We start from the raw sequence: 17,104 nt of genomic DNA on the forward strand, positions 1-17,104 counted from the left end.
GAACCTCGGACCGCGGTGGGATATCCTGGCAACGATAATCCTCGGGTAGCGTTGGAGGGCCCACAGGGTTTCGCAACCGCGGAATAATCTACAATTTAAATACGCGGATACTCTCTCACGTGTATATTCGCGTGCCTGCGAAAGAGGCTCCTCCGGTACTTCTTCCACCTCTCTGGATTCTTGTTTCTCTTCCCCGGATCCTTGTCCGACGTTCGCGGCTCCTTGTTCCTCCGTTCCGATCGGTCTCTCTGCTGCCCCGCGTGTCCCGACGCAGAAGTTACAAAGCTGGCTAGGATAAGTTCGCGATCGAATCTCGGCCTCGGCTCTCTCTCCGTGGGCGTATTTCGAACAAAGCTCGTCTCTTATAATGCGCCGCGTACGAATTACTTCGCGGGACCGTTCTTCTTTAAATAACGGCACACGGTTGGTATTCATGAACTCTCTCTCTCTCTCTCTCTCTCTCTCTCTCTCTCTCTCTCTCTCTCTCTCTCTCTCTCTTTCTCTCCCGATGGGAACACGACGGCGTCGTGTTTTCCTCGGCCGCCACCGCAGCCGCATGATCCTCTCTCGAAAACAACAGGAACAACAGGAGATCCCGTTGTTGCCGGCGGGTGGAGTCGAAGGTCGATTTTAATGGGCTCTAGCCGCGGCAGTAGTGCACGTAAGAATGATATACAGCCACGAGGAATTGCTTTTAATTGCTCTTCGCCGTCCGTGACCATACCACGCGGTACCTCCCACCCTCTCTTCTTCTTCTTCTTCTTCTTCTTCGCCGTCGTCGTCGCCGTCGTCTTCTTCTTCTTTTCATACGAGCCTTCTACGGCTTCTCGTCGTCTTCTACGGCTGTCTTCTGTCTCCGTTCCTTCTCTTTGTCCATCGGTGGCTCGTGATTAAACGCGCGGCGACCAATTGACAGCGACAACGAGATCGTCGGGCATCCTCTGTCAGAAGCAAAGTAACTTCATAGAAACCTTAGAATAAGAGCTTCGATATCAAGGCGTGCAAGCTACCCCCCGCGATTGATCCGAGCCACTTCGGCTGCTGCAGAAACGTCTCAGCTCGAGTCGAGTTGTCTTCCGCGGAAAATTGTCGTCTGCGCGAATTCATCGTCAATTCTCGTTGCGTCGAACGCATAAATGTCGCATCGCGTTGCCATCGGAACGATTCGAGCAAGCTATAATGCAACGAGATCGCTGGAAATCATTGTTCGACAGAAAATTGCCGCGGCATCGTTGCATGCATTGCAGCTGAGCCGCAGGTGCAGTCGAGAGTCAAATGAACCCTAGCCAAACCTACAACAACTTCATCCAGAAGTTCGCCCCGGCTGTTAAACAGCCAAACTTCTCTCGGAGACTTCGTGATCATCCTTCAGCACTAGATTATGCTTGCGCCAGTATCGGTAACATGTTCATTCGGATTCATAGCGATTACTTGTCCCAAGTGATCTTCTTGAATAAATGCTTCATAAATTTAAGCGAACATGAAAATCAGCTATATAATGTAATCAGAAGTTTTTTAGGACATTTAATTAGCGCATGTTCTGTACATTGTAATGATATTGTTTTCATTTTCATATATATATATATTTATTAAAATTCTACTATTATTATTATCACCATCATCATCGCGTTGAATTTTTGTTGAAAAGTTCAAAGGACATCTGTTGCCCGTTTGTGCTAAATAAATTATACAATCTCAACAGTCGCAAATGAAAAGACTTGGAGCCTAGCGTGAATCGAAAGGTCAAAGGTTTTCAGAAGAACTTCTGCACGAATCGACCGATAACAAGAATTCCGTTCGCGCTCCAACAAATGAGCCGTTTATTTTGAAAGTGGCATAATGTTAATGGTAACACTATTTACAATTGAACGGTATCTTTTCATTTAAAAAAAAAAAGAAAAAAAGTGACTTATGCCACTTTCAAAATAAACGGCTCAAATCATCTCGCACAAGGCAATCGGGACTCTTCTTCAGAAATCATCGCCTCGAAGAAAAACGGTCGACCTTCTGTTGTCGCAGCCGAGTCACAGCTGCAGTAACGGATCAAATGGACCGAGCAACACCGCGACAGCTTCGTCCGGGCAATGAAGTAGCGAGAAATCGGCGAGAACCATCGGGAAGAAGGGAGGAGGTCCATTCTACCGATTAAGCGGCGGGTCAAGATTTGTTTCTGTTCGGCATCGGCGGCGTCGAACAAGGAACAATGGTCCGAGATTCGACGCTCCGCCGAGCAGAAAACCCGCTGAAAAATGCTGTAGGCTCGCGAATAAAAGAACGACGGAGACCGCCGTTGCGATTGGAGGAGGCTCCCCGGGCAGGCCGGCGTGGAGCGAGGAGCGAAAATTCCGCTCGCGGTAGCTCGATCGAGCGTAATTTGCGAACGGAGGCGTAAACTGGGCCAACGGCAGCTATTGCTTTGATACACCTTATTGACAATAGGAACTTTCGCGTAATCGCTCGCAGCCGGAGGCTTTTCTGTTGCCGACTGGCCTCGTCGGCTAAGAATACCGCCGTATTGTTCGGCCTCTTCACCGGTTCTTGCGTCCTATCGATTTTCGCGGACGCGGATAGAGCGGGCGAGCGCGGCTCCTCTCGGCCCGTGTCTCTCGCCGTCCCACCCACCTCGCGTCCTATACGTATAATATCTCGTCTCGAAAATTTTCCCCGATAATTCGCAGATAACAAACTTTCCCGGGCCGGCTGCTTAATTGGCCGTCTGTTGGCGGGAAGAATGCGTCGTTAGCGGTGATTAGAATCGAATCAGCGTCCCTTTGGTCCGGATAAACAGCGAGACAGTTTCATAACTCGATGGGCGAGCCCGATAGCCCGGCTAATGGGATACGTCTGATTAGGTATCGCACGAGGGAAACGGTTCATTAAGAGATTTCACCGTATTCATTACCGGTGCCGTCCGGCGAATTATAATCGACGCCCCTCCGCGCCGCTGCTTGCATTCGAGTTTCCGATGCGAGTCGCGTTAGCACGGCCTCGATGCGCCGGAACACGGTCCAACGATTCTGTCGAACTTCGCCGTCGATAATTCGCACGAAAAGGCTATCGAAAGCATCCCCCCAACGATTCTCAACGCGCAGAAGAAGCTCGATCATTTCTGGGAAACGCAACTTGTGCAGCGAAGCCAACCGTGGGTTATGCAATTATCTTTTGTTTATTCTAAAGAAGTTGAAAGAATATTGAAATTCCCGTTATACAGGATGTCCCAAAAATGTCTCGCAATCCGAAAGTGACGGGTTCCTCGGGTCATTCGAAGCAACTTTTTCCTTTACAACAATTTTCTCCGAGGCACCGTTAACGAGTTATTAACAAAAAACTGTGACCAATGAGAGGCGAGCTCGGCTGGTGCGTGGCGACCGAGCCAATGAGCGGAACTGGGCTTCGCGCGCTGGTTGGCTGGGCCGCCTCGCGTCAGCCGTACTCGATTCTTATTGGTCACTGTTTTTCGTTGATAACTCGTTAACGGTGCCTCGGAGAACATTTTTGTAAAAGAAGAAACTGCTTCAAATGATCCGAGGTACTCGCCGTTTCCGGATTGCGAGACATTTTTGGGATATCCTGTATTTATCGAATAAGACATATTAACCCTTAGGAGACCGAAACTATTTATTTCCAGTTAAAACACTGTCAAGTCCAGACTGTTTTTCAGACGAAATTTTTACTGAAAATTTTTCTATCAAATACAGAGAAGAGATATTCGTTTTTTAAATAAAACTTCGTCAATATATTTTCATCGAAACAATCGTGCCTATTCTTCCAATGTTTCCTGCCAGATTTTACGGTTTCGTTGATTTCTGCCGCGTGAATGGCGGCATTGGACCGTTAAGGGTTATATTATTTCGTTTAAACTCGGTCAATTACGTATCTGTTAAAACATGCGAACCTCGGACGGTCTGGTATTCGTTCCACGGGAAAATTTATATCGCCGAAGGAAACTTCGTAACTTTATCTTTGAATTCTTAAGAAATTTCAATTAAATTGCTAAAGTTGTTTTTAAAGAGGGGAACTCTTACAAAGCCCGCCGAGTAGGGGACAGTAATTGGCTCCTCTACCCCCGTTGATTTATTCGCGCGCCGTTCACCGGTCGGTTCGGGTCGTTTTGCTCGCGAATATGAAATTGTGTAACGCGGTTGGGAACGTTTGGTCGCGCGTGCGACGAAAAATCGGCGGCCAGCGGGTGGCGGCGAGCAACAGCAGCAGCAGCAGCAGCGGTTTTCAGAAAGTCGGCTAATAAGATTACGTGGTTACCGGTTTAGGAAGGCATCGCCGGCCAGAAAAAGCAGCGCCGCGAAATTACGTCGTCGTGAAATAACCGTTTCGACGCGAAAGCGCCGCCAGGACTTCCTGTTTCTCCCTTTTTGGTCGGCGGGGCCTCGGTGATCCGTGACGAGCAGCGATTTCAGCGGCGATCCCGCGCGATATCCTCGATGGAAACTCTCGCAGGACACGCGGCGGGAATCAAGCCTGGCCTGGGGGCCTGTCACACAGCGCCGGAGCAGTTCTCGTTGCTCTCCGAGCATTCGATTAACCCTCATCCGTCCCTCGCGCCAATTTTACACGTTTTCGCGAGCCTCGAGCACCTCCGCGCGCGCTCCATTCTCCGACCTACCCCACGCGATGCTGAATTATCCTGCTCGTTCCCACTCGTTCCCACTCGATCCTCCGATAGATTTTTAGCAAATTTTCCAAGGTACGTTGTCCAATTTCATTCTAAATAATATAACGTGAGTGTTTGTCGTTCTGCGCGGCGATCCTTCTTCGTCTGCTCTATTAATTCGAAGCGGCTTGTTGCGAGTTCAGTGCTGGTGTGCACGGAATTAATGGTTTTTCAGTCTAAAAAAATGTAGGATTATTATAGAATTATTATAGAATTATTGTAGAATTATTATAGAATTATTATAGAATTATTATAGAATTATTATAGGATTATTATAGAATTATTATAGAATTATTATAGAATTATTATAGAATTATTATAGAATTATTATAGGATTATTATAGAATTATTATAGAATTATTATAGAATTATTATAGAATTATTATATATAGGATTATTATAGAATTATTATAGAATTATTATAGAATTATTATAGAATTATTATATATATATATATATATATATATATATATATATATATATATATATATATATATATAGGATTATTATAGAATTATTATAGAATTATTATAAAATTATTATACATATTCGATTCGTAACCTTGGCGTTCCTTTCTCCCACGCCTCATCCCTTATGCGCCCAGATCTCTAGGTCTCTTATCCACAGGAATATTGCTCCATAATTTGGTCCGCTTATCACTCTTCCCACGGTTTGGCATAGCGGAAATTGCATCCTTCTATTCCCTCACAATTACGATAACATTCTACTCTCCTGAAACTTTTCAACGCTGTACACGAGAAGGCAATTATAACTGACAAATTTAATTATCGTAAAAAAAAAAGAAAAGGTCTTAACTGGCCCAAAAATTTAAACTCGATGTACCCAGCAACAATCTGTCGTCACCATGAAACATTACGTGTCGAGAAAATACCCAGAAGCTACGGGGAGCTTAAATCTAATACTACGAAAGTATATTTTGCGAATGGTTAATAACAATAAATCAACAAATAAAAGACCCCGAGACCGGTTCCGCGGTTCTCCGAAAGCTACGGAGGATCAGAGTCAAGAACCTGCTGGAAGAGCAACGGAGGACTAATTCCGAGAGTTCATCGACGTGGCATTTCCAGGAGAGATTCCAAAAATAAAGAATTCATGGGGCCCCGTCTGGACACAAGATCGCATACGTCGAAGATACGATTGTTTCGGAGTGGCTAGCGGACAGAGTCGCTACGTGATTTCTCTGCCAACAGGTTCGAGGTGAATCACTCGTGACTCACGCACGAATTGATCCCTTGTGCAGACTGCGCCGTGCCGGCAGAGTCACGGTTTTGTTCGCGAACGAGGAACAATGCCATCGCGGCCGCTGCGCAGCGAAAGAAAGCGGCCGGAGTTCGATCGGAAATTGGAAACTCCCGGGAGAACTTTTGGCCTTTTTCCAGTCGTGTCGAGACCAAACCGATGCTCCCTTCACCGCTAATGTTATTAACCCCATCGACGACCTCGTCGGACCTGTATTTTCCGCGAATCGCACAGTGCTCCGAGAGACAATAAGTTGTGGTCAAAATTTAATTTCTCGATTTTCGTATTTAAACAAAATTGCTTTTCTTACGTGTCGACGATTCCTTGGTACTTCGAAATCCAGAATATTAACGACCTCGGGCAACTCTGTGATCAGATACAGCGTTGTAAATGCAAAAATATGATATTAACCCTTTGCACTCGAGTGGTGACTCTCTGAGGCACCGCTAAAATTATATATATATAATTATAATTAAAATAATAAAAATATATATATATATATACAAATATATATATAATTATATTATATATAATATATATAATTAAAATAATATTTTATATAAATATATTATATAATATATATAATTAAAATAATTGTTAATATAAATATATTATATAATATATATAATTAAAATAATTGTTAATATAAAATGATAATTTTAATATTGTCAGAGTTTAAATTAAAAGTATTGTTAATAGCGTAACTGTTGTACGAATCGCAAGACTCAATTTCATATGCATGAAATGCGCTTTGTCGCATAGAATGGAAATACTGTAAGTCAGAAAAAGTGTTTCAGATTTACAATTAAAATGGTTTCGAGTGCAAAGGGTTAATTGTGATAGAAGATTAATAGACTCTGTTCTAGTTTTACACGATCAAAGCTTAGATGTGAAAAATTATTAAAAGTCTAAGAAGATACTGGCTTACAGTATTTTACGAAATTGACTCTTGTGACTCGCACAACAGTTAAATCTAAGCTTTGTTAACATACAAATTATCTGAGACCGTGATATAACAAATTTTAACGGTGCCTCGGAGTCACCACTCGAGTGCAAAGGGTTAACAAAAGCAACGTTACGACATTAACCATGAGCTTATTATCATACAGAGACATCGATACAAAATTATAACACGTGTTATTTATTATTCCCTAATATAGTCCCGACGTCGGAGGTTAATTTACAACATAATCACCGGTGCCGGCCTAATCCTATTGTATGCGAGAACAACTGAAATCCCAAAATAAATTAGCGTTAAAGTAACAAATGTGAATCGTGAGAGTGGCTTGCGCTTTGACTCCGTCTCAGCCATAAATCTTAGAAACCTACTTGCAGTGTCATTAGCTGTAACAATCGACTTAAGAGCAATGAGTTGTAAATCGAATCAATGAGTTGCAAATTAAACCAATGAGTTTTCGAGAGGCTGCAACCGAGTCGCGCGCGAAGTCCGCGCAGCTTCCGAAACGAAGAGGGTGGAGGAGGGGGAAAGGGGTGCAGACTTTCGACCGAAACGGATTAAATGCCGAATGATCCCGGGTTTCGTGGGCAAGCCGAAGGCGACCCAGAACGCCCTAAATCTACGCTTCTCTGTGAAATTGTTTCCCGGAATCGCGGACCCGCCGCTGGGAACCGGGTAGCTCTCTCGGGGCCGGACGGACCGGCGATCGTCGGCTCGGTAATTTCCGCGCAAACTGTTGGCGGTTCTTTTAAACATGTCGGCGGGGAAGGTAACGGGCCGCAGTAAAATATAATGCATGCCGGGAACGTTCAAGGTAACGCGCAATAACTTACGACGGTTATGGCCCTTAACTCTGCGCCGCCGCGCCACGTGGAAACGTTCGGATTAATGAGATTTGGCTGAAAGCAAGAGTTCCCCGAGCCCGACCACCAGGACCCTGGGATTAACGGGCTAGACAACGGTGCCTCCCGACCTTTCCCACTCGGGCCCGCGGACCCTGGCTCGACTTTCTTTCGCCGACAAACGTTTCTCGTCGAACGACCAAGTTCGAGCGAACTCCGTGGCTGCCACATCTTCGGGAATTTTTCATAAAAACGAGGTGGTGGAAGAACCGGTTACTCTCACGTGACCAATCACGCTGCGGCTTTCGTCTCATTTCTTGCATAATTAACTTTATATTTATCGAATAAGACGTATCGTTTCGGTACGAAATAAACAAAATGAAAGAGCAAGAAACGTTTAATACGTCTTATTCGATGAATACGACGATAATTGTGTACGAAAACGAGCCAAAGGCGCAGTAATTGGTCACCCGGTAGAAACCGGCTGGCTCTCCGATACCCTATACTCTGAGAAGTTTATGCTGTTTCTTAGTCAGACCACGCCTGGAGTATTGTTCTGAAATATATGGTCTCTATACTACAATATGACCTCACGCTACGAACTAGAATGCGTGCAACACCAATTTCTGGGATTAGCTTCGCGTAAACTTAACTGTCCTACACAGTCGCTGTTTGAACGCGATTACGCAACGATACAAACTCTCGTCTCGACTTGCCGTCTTTTGGGCATCGCGAGATTGTGTATGAATTATTGTTTCGCGTTTCAAGCAACGATGACGAAGCTAAATAACTTCTCCAGTGCAGATATCTTATACTATTGGGTTGGCAACTAAGTAATTGCCGATTAGTTCAATGAAATAAAAAATTCTTTTTTACTTGGAAAAAAGTAATAAAAAAGTAATAAGTACTCTGGAGTTCGCAACGGAACAAAAGCTTGCCGAAAGAGCTATACGAGGCATCTATTGGATTGGCAACTAAGTAACTGCCGATTTGTTCAATGAAATAAAAAATTCTTTTTTACTTGGAACGAAGTTTAATCTGTAATGTGTTTTCCATTTTGTTCGATGACCTTTTGCCATCTCTCTGACAACTTGAAAATTCCACGCTCGTAGAAAGTCTGATCCTTTTCGGCCAAAAACTGAGTTCAGTGAGATTTTACAGCGTCATCGTCGTTAAAAGTTTTACCACGAAGGGAGTTGTCCAGGGATCGAAATAAGTGGTGATTATATGGCGCGAGATCAGGACTATATAGTGGGTGTAACATCAATTCCCAACCAATATCCATCAATTTTTGCCGAGTGGACAAAGACGTGTGCGGCCTAGCATTGTCCTGCTGGAAAATGACATCTTTACGATTGACCAATTCTGGTCGCTTTTCCTTGACCGCTACATTCAATTTGTCCAGTTGCTAACATTCGCGATAATAAAAAATAACATAATAATAATAATAATTTTATAATATAACATTTACGGATATCATAAAAATGGGAGTGAGAGACATCTATAACTGAAATCGGCAATTACTTAGTTGCCAACCCAATATTTCAGCTTGAAAACGTCCTGAGTTGCCGCGTCAGACTTTATTATTTGTTCACACAAGAGTTCCATGAAACTGTGGTGAATTCAATTGTTCGAATAGAATTTTAATTACTGAAAATTGCGCGGATTACTGGACTCTTTCGTACACTTTCAGAATTTAAATGTAAGCACTTTGCAGCTGTTGTCCATGATGGTTCTGCATTCTGAACTATTAAGCCTATCATGGTTCTGCATATGCTTTGCATAATTTTTGTAGAAAGTACAATTCTTGTGTAATTTTTAATATTTTTATTAGACCTGTTAGAGACAGCTTGTTTTTAAGAAAAAGCGAAGACAGGCAGCCCAACGCTTCGCTGCATTCGATTAACCCTTTGCACTCGAAGCTATTTTAACCGTAAATCTGAAATAATCTTTCCGACTTATAGTATTTTCATTCAAATGAAATTGCGTCTTGCGACTCGCACAACAGTTACACTTTCAAATTGATTTCTTAAATCTAAGCTTTGTTAACCTAGCAATTATCTTAGAACGTGATATAACAAATTTTAGTGGTGCCTCCGAGTCGCTACTCGAGTGCAAAGGGGGTTAATTTATGGTAGGGTCAAGGGCTCGCGTAGCCTCTCAAGGCTGTAGTTCACGTCGACGGTCAAACATCCAGATGATGTCTGGCAACTCGAAGTTGCGCAGGCATGAAACTCGACAGAGCGCATTCGTTGACACATGTTTGGAAAGTCAAGAATCTGTCAGTATGGCAGGCGAATCGTCGTCGTACCGCTATCTTGAAGAACAAAGATAGTTTTCACGAAGCATCTGGCCACGGAGTGGGGAAGAGGCGAGGGTGCTTTCCTGGTAAACAGCGGACTGCGAGGACCCTGAAGAGGACTGTGTTACACCGCCCCGGAACCGCCAATGAAGAAGTTACATTTCTATCCACCCAACATTTCTAACACACTAAATTTAATAACCTGTATATAGTATATAGCATATACTATACTATAGCATATATATACCTGTATATAGTAATTTAATAATCTGTACATGTAAATAAATTCTAAACCTTCGGGAATTTCTACCGGGCGAATCTCTGCGAATCGTGCATTTCTAACACGCTAAATTTAATAACCTGTATATAGTATATAGCATATACTATACTATAGCATATATATACCTGTATATAGTAATTTAATAATCTGTACATGTAAATAAATTCTAAACCTTTGGGAATTTCTACCGGGCGAATCTCTGCGAATCGTGCATTTCTAACACGCTAAATTTAATAACCTGTATATAGTATATAGCATATACTATACTATAGCATATATACCTGTATATAGTAATTTAATAATCTGTACATGTAAATAAATTCTAAACCTTTGGGAATTTCTACCGGGCGAATCTCTGCGAATCGTGCATTTCTAACACACTAAATTTAATAACCTGTATATAGTATATAGCATATACTATACTATAGCATATAATAACCTGTATATAGTATATAGCATATACTATACTATAGCATATAATAACCTGTATATAGTATATAGCATATACTATACTATAGCATAGTAATTTAATAACCCCTGCACATGTAAATAAATTCTAAACCTTTGGGAATTTCTACCGGGCGAATATCTGCAAGCGAATCGATTCATTCTTGTCAGAGGGGCGTTATATTTACTCTAGAATATAGAGAAATTTTTTCAGCCAAATTCGGCGACCGGTTTCTTAGGTGCGCCTCGTTAAAGTGAGCGTTTAATGGGGCCCCGGTTCAGAATGATGCTAAACATAAGGTGATCTCTGCGATTTTGTTTTCAAAAAGGTACGAGGCGGTTCCTTTTGAAATTTTAATGGCAAGTTATACCATGCTTTTTCGTTGAAAAATCTCTGATAGGAAGGGGCCTGATCACTGGAGGCTTGCTCTGAACTTCTACCGAAATATTGAAGCTGTTCGTTCTGGGCTCGCGAAACGACTACAAATATGCGGAATGAAATTTCTTGAAGAAGAATGAAGTTCGATCGATTAAGAATGAACGAAGAAAGAAGAAAATCCGCAAAGGATATACAACGATGCATCGATCTGCATGAAAAAATTATATATTGCTAAATATGATTATTTAGACATTTCAACAAATCATTCATATAATTTTGAATAAATATGAAGCAGTGACTCTTTTAAATCTTGTTTATTGAGCGCCTCACTTTGGGCTACAGAACCAGAAAGAGAGGAAGAGGAAGCGGGAGGGAGAGAGAGGGAGAGAGAGAGAGAGACAGGCGGAGAGAGAGCGATAGAGAGAGAAATCCGCTTTCTGCAATTAATCGCATCAAGGACGACTTTCCCAGGCCTGAAGAGACGTCGAGGGAAAATTCATCGGATCGAGTCGCCGAAGAGACACAATGGCCGCGCTTGATCTCCTTAATTGAAATGCTTTAATTAGTGCTCAGCTCCGGGGAGAGATCGAGGGGGCGAACGGAAAGCGAAGAGGATCGGGAGCCGTGTCGCGAACGGTCGAACCTTCTTTTTTGCAAACGAGGAAAAAGAAAGTTTTTCCCAGGCGCGTCGCGCGACGGGTCCCACAATGGGCCCGGTTCCCGCGATCATTAGAGTCGAACGCATCATCTTTATCGGCTATTCATCGAACGCGTCGCGATTTCCAACCTGTCCACCATCGTTCCAAATCCGTCGATTCGCCACAAATTGCGCTTTATTGATTCTCGCTAATTTTTATTCGATATCCTCGCCGGGGCTATCGCTCCGGCCGCCGGTTGCTTATTAATCAGTTTCTTAATCAGTATGCCATTATGGAAAGCGGCTACGCAATTACTCTCGTGGGCAATTATCTTGGAATACGTTCTGTCGTCGAGCTACTCAACGTAAATTCACAGGGGCCCCAACAATCTTTCTCCAAACCCTAGAATTTCCTAGATCCCCCCCCCCACATTTTTCTCGTAATTTTTTTTAAAGCTCCTACAACCTTTCCTTAGAGCGCAGAGGCTCGTGCTACATTCTGGCCCTTGTTCCTGGGTCTACAATTTTTTTCCCAAGCTTGATCAATCTTCTCGGAGCTCCACACTGTTTACCCGGTTTCTTTGCCGTTTTGCCGAGGTAATTTTTCCGACAGCGATCCGGAAACCGGAGCACCGGGTGCCCCGCCCACCGAAACGCCTTTCGCGCGAATCTCGCCACGGTTTTCCCGTGGAACGTTCACCGATCGGACGAGGCGATCGGCCTAGGCGCTCTGCATTCTCATCCGACATTTTTCCCGCTTTCTATTCCCTTTTTCGGGGGGCCCCACTTTCGGATCAGTCGCGATAACCACTCGGGGCCCCTCTTTCGTATGCAAAGACCCGGCCGCGATACTGTTATTGTTTCTAAACGAGCGTCCAGCCGGGCTGCGTGCCTCGGGAATTTAATCCTTCTTGACCAAAAGAAAGAGAGAAAGAGAGAGAGAGAGAGAGAGAGAGAGAGAGAGAGAAATTGAGGGAGAGAAAGGCTCTCCCAGGAAGCCGCGGATGAAACGTGACACCATCGAATTTTCGAAGCCGAAGCCCATGGACCGGGGATCAACGGCCAGAAAATCGTTTTTCAGGGTCACACGCCAATGGATCCAAAAACCGGCGAGAACCACGGGCTTTTCGAATTAGCATTTCAATTTGTCGGCGCAGGTGTTCCGCAGGCGGCAGCCTGCGACACCGACGGGACGAGACGAGACGAGACGAGACGACGATCGACGAGTGTTCAACCGGCGAGCACACCTGACATTTTCAATGCATACCCTGACGCGAGCGATGCGAGCCACACTTTGCATTTACATAGCTGTCTGCACGCTCTTATCCTATCTTATCTGGCCCTCTGTGCTAACAACGGCTCGGGCCTCTTCCCTATGGCCCAATGGAACTTGTGAAATGGAACGGAGAACGAAAAAAGTACCCGCTACTCCTACGGCAATTACCATTGTTCGACCACGGCGGCCGAAAAAGAAACGGACCTGCTGGAGGTGGCGGGTCCGCGAAAGCTTCGGGGGGAAAAAAAGCATCCGGTTCGATCATGTAGCAATCGAACGCATCCACAGTGGGACGACTAGTTTTCACCTTTTCACAGAAGCGGACCGAAGCCTGCTGCTTGCTATATTAATTAAACATTGTTGGGAAACAAATGTTGCACCATCTGTCGAGAAGATGCAGAAATAAGCGAACAGGCAACGTCGCACAGCGGCACTTTCCCCAAAATGTTCGCCACATGTCATAACTTTAGCTAATTTGTATTATGATCTTTTCTGTTTTCCAGGTTATTGAATCTAAAAACTTCAAACTGGAAAATCAGACACTACTTTATGGAATATCAAAAATTTTTCAATATTCGATTGTAATTATACATACAGGGTGTCCCAAAAATGTCTCGCAATCCGAAAGTAGGAGATTCCTGAGGTCATTCGAAGCAACTTTTTCCTTAGCGAAAATGCGATCCGCGGCTTCGTTCACGAGTTATTAACGAAAAACAGTGACCAATCAGAGGCGAGATCATTTGGCGCGAGACGGCCGAGCCAATGAGCGGAACTGGGCTCCGTGCACTCGTTGGTTGGGCCGCCGCGCGCCAGCCGAGCTCGCCTCTTATTGGTCAGTGTTTTTCGTTAATAACTCGTAAACGAAGCCTCGGAGAAAATTTTTGCAAAGGAAAAAGTTGCTTCAAATGACCTCAGGAACCTCCCATTTCCAGATCGCGAGACATTTTCGGGACACCCCATATAATTGAAATATAGAATTTACTAAGTCGTGAATCTTGTTAGATCATTTCTTCCGATGACTATCACAAGTTTTTCTCTATTATGTAGAGCATAGCACTAAACATAATTAAAAAATATTTTGCGTCGATCATGTGCAAAATTCGTCTATATAACATACATTGTAATGGTAAAATGTTCGGCGAACGGTTTCTTCGAGGACAAACTATACAGCTTAGCACATTAAAGTTGTTGCCGTCATTTCTATAGCGATTTTCTGTGAAAAGCGCGCACGCAGAGTACGGAATAACGGACAACTATTCACGGCGAAATTCCTGGCGACCGACGATATTCGCGAACGGTTCTCCGAAGCGACGAAGACGCGGCGGCGTAAGTAGCTTTCGATTGTAACCCGGCTACCTGTTAATTTATCAGTGGCCCAGCGTGAACGCGCGCGCGCGCGCCTTACCGGACGGGCTGAAGTTAATCCCGTGATTAAAGGCCGGGAGACGAACGGACCCGGCCGTTCTTACGAAACGACCGCATTAATCATTCCCTGGAACCCGGTTTTTCCCCTCCTTTTTTTCTCTCCGCCCTTGCGAAATCCTCTCGAAAATGCGGCGCGTTGTAAACACCTGCGATTCGAGCGTGGACGCGCCGCGGAAAAGTGCATCCGGAGATGTTACGGGATGATGTAAATGTCAACGCGACGCCACCGTCTCGCCACCTACGGACACATTCCTTGAAAATGAGATGGCCTAACCGGCGTGGCAATCGGATTAAACCGCCGGCGAATCGCTGCGAATCTTCGCGCCGCGAACGGCGACTGGCGGCCGTTCGTTCGCCGAGCACGCAAAGAATACGAAATTCGTCCGGATTCGGAGACGAATTCCCGTCGACGAATTGCGGTCGATTTCATAAAAAAAAGAAAAACACTGTAACGACGGAATATTCTTTCCACTTCCGCGGGTACGAGAGTCGAATCGAAACGTCGCGAGCGCGCGAACAGCGCTCGTAATCTGCTTTGATATTCTGGTTTATGCAGTTCGAATGTATTAAACCGCGTTTATGCTGCCAGCAAGTAAAACGTTTTTCTCGATCGCGCGTCACGATTCGAAGAACTTTACGATGAGAGTTTCCTTCGTCGGGCCGGCCGCTCTCTAGGGCGACTTTTCCCCTAGACCGACCGAACACGTTTCTATTTGCGCGCGCCCGTTACAGCATCAACAGTTACAGCCGTAACGTTTCAGTGGACCGAACAAACGCGGCTCGTTACGTTCCTCGTTATACGAACGTGCTTTTATTGCGAGCTACGACGAGCACTGTTATCGTTAACTGTACAGGAGGACGTAAAGCGTAACTAGACACACGGCGGGCCGCTCGCCGATGAGCATTCGCTAAGGGAACTGGCCAGACGCATCTGACCGAACGAACGAAAAAAACAACCAGATTTCGTCCACGCTGACTCACCGGTCTCCCAGGCTCTCTTGGAAACGAAAATAACGCTAAAAAATCGTGGACGACACCCGGTTTACGGGCGCAGGACCCGCTCTCGGATCCGTAACAATCAATTATTTTTCGAAGAACTCGCGAGTTCTCCGCTTTTACGGTACATTGTGCTAAATGTAATACTGTCGGCTAAATGTTATTGCTATTAGTTGTCAAACGTGAATGTCGATCTGTATATCGGCCGCCATATTGGTAACACCTGGCTCGTGCGTTCAACGACCACAGTTGCAAAGAATTCAATTATTCGAAATAAATATCGGTGGAAGGAAAATAACAACCAGATTTCGTCCACGGTGACTCGCTAGTCTTGCAGGCTCTCTTGGAAACGAGAATAACGCTAAAAAATCGTGGACGACACCCGTTTACGGGCGCAGGACCCGCTTAGGTCCGTAACAATCAATTATTTTTCGAAGAACTCGCAAGTTCTCCGCTTCTACGGTACATTTTGCTAAATATATTACTATCAGCTAAATATTATTACTGTCAAATGTGAATGTCGAACTCATTATTCTACATATCGGCCGCCATATTGGTAACACCTGGCTCGCGCGTTTAACGACTACAGTTGCAAAGAATTCAATTATTCGAAATAAATATCGGTGGAAGGAAAAAAGCAACCAGATTTCGTCCACGGTGACTCACTAGTCTCGCAGGTCCACTTGGAAACGAGAATAACGCTAAAAAATCTTGGACAACCCCCGTTTACGAGCGCAGGACCCGTTCTCAGATCCGTAACAATCAATTATTTTTCGAAGAACTAGCGAGTTCTCCGCTTCTACAGTACATTTTGCTAAATATATTACTATCAGCTAAATATTATTACTGTCAAATGTGAATGTCGAACTCATTATCCTATATATCGGCCGCCATATTGGTAACACCTGGCTCGCGCGTTCAACGGTCACAGTTGCAAAGAATTCAATTACTCGAGGTAAATATCAGTGGAAGGAAAAAAACAACCAGATTTCGTCCATGATAACTCACTGGTCTCGCAGGCTCTCTTGGAAGCGAAAATAATCGCTAAAATATCGCTAATAATATATAAAAAATAATTCGCTAAAAAATCCTGGACGACACCCGTTTACGGGCGCAGGACTCGCTCAGATCCATAGCAATCAATTATTTTTCGAAGAACTCGCGAGTTCTCCGCTTTTACGGTACATTTTGCTAAATGTAATACTGGCTAAATATTCGGCTAAATATTATTACTATTAGTTGTCAAACGCGAATGTCGATCTCATTATCCTACATATCAGCCGCCATATTGATAACACCTGGCTCGCACGTTGAACGGCCACAGTCGCAAAGAATTCAATTACTCGAAGTAAACATCGCTGGAAGGAAAATACAACCAGATTTCGTCCACGGTGACTCACTAATCTCGCAGGCTCTCTTGGAAACGAAAATAACGCTAGAAAATCCTGGACAACCCCCGTTTACGGGCGCAGGACCCGTTCTCAGATCCGTAACAATCAATTATTTTTCGAAGAACTCGCAAGTTCTCCGCTTTTACGGTACATTTTGCTAAATGTAATACTAGCTAAATATTCGGCTAAATATTCGACTAAATATTACTACTATTAGTTGTCAAACGCGAATGTCGATCTCA

At 44.2% G+C, this 17,104-nt stretch overlaps 1 protein-coding gene across 1 annotated transcript in view; it reads right to left on the minus strand.

Annotated features, from left to right (window-relative positions):
- LOC117217906 (uncharacterized) overlaps positions 1-17,104 on the minus strand; it is a 224,668-nt gene that overhangs the window by 206,796 nt on the left and 768 nt on the right. The gene's annotated exons all lie outside the window — the stretch shown is intronic.

This window comes from Megalopta genalis, chromosome 1, assembly GCF_051020955.1.
Source record: "Megalopta genalis isolate 19385.01 chromosome 1, iyMegGena1_principal, whole genome shotgun sequence".
NCBI lineage: Eukaryota > Metazoa > Arthropoda > Insecta > Hymenoptera > Halictidae > Megalopta > Megalopta genalis.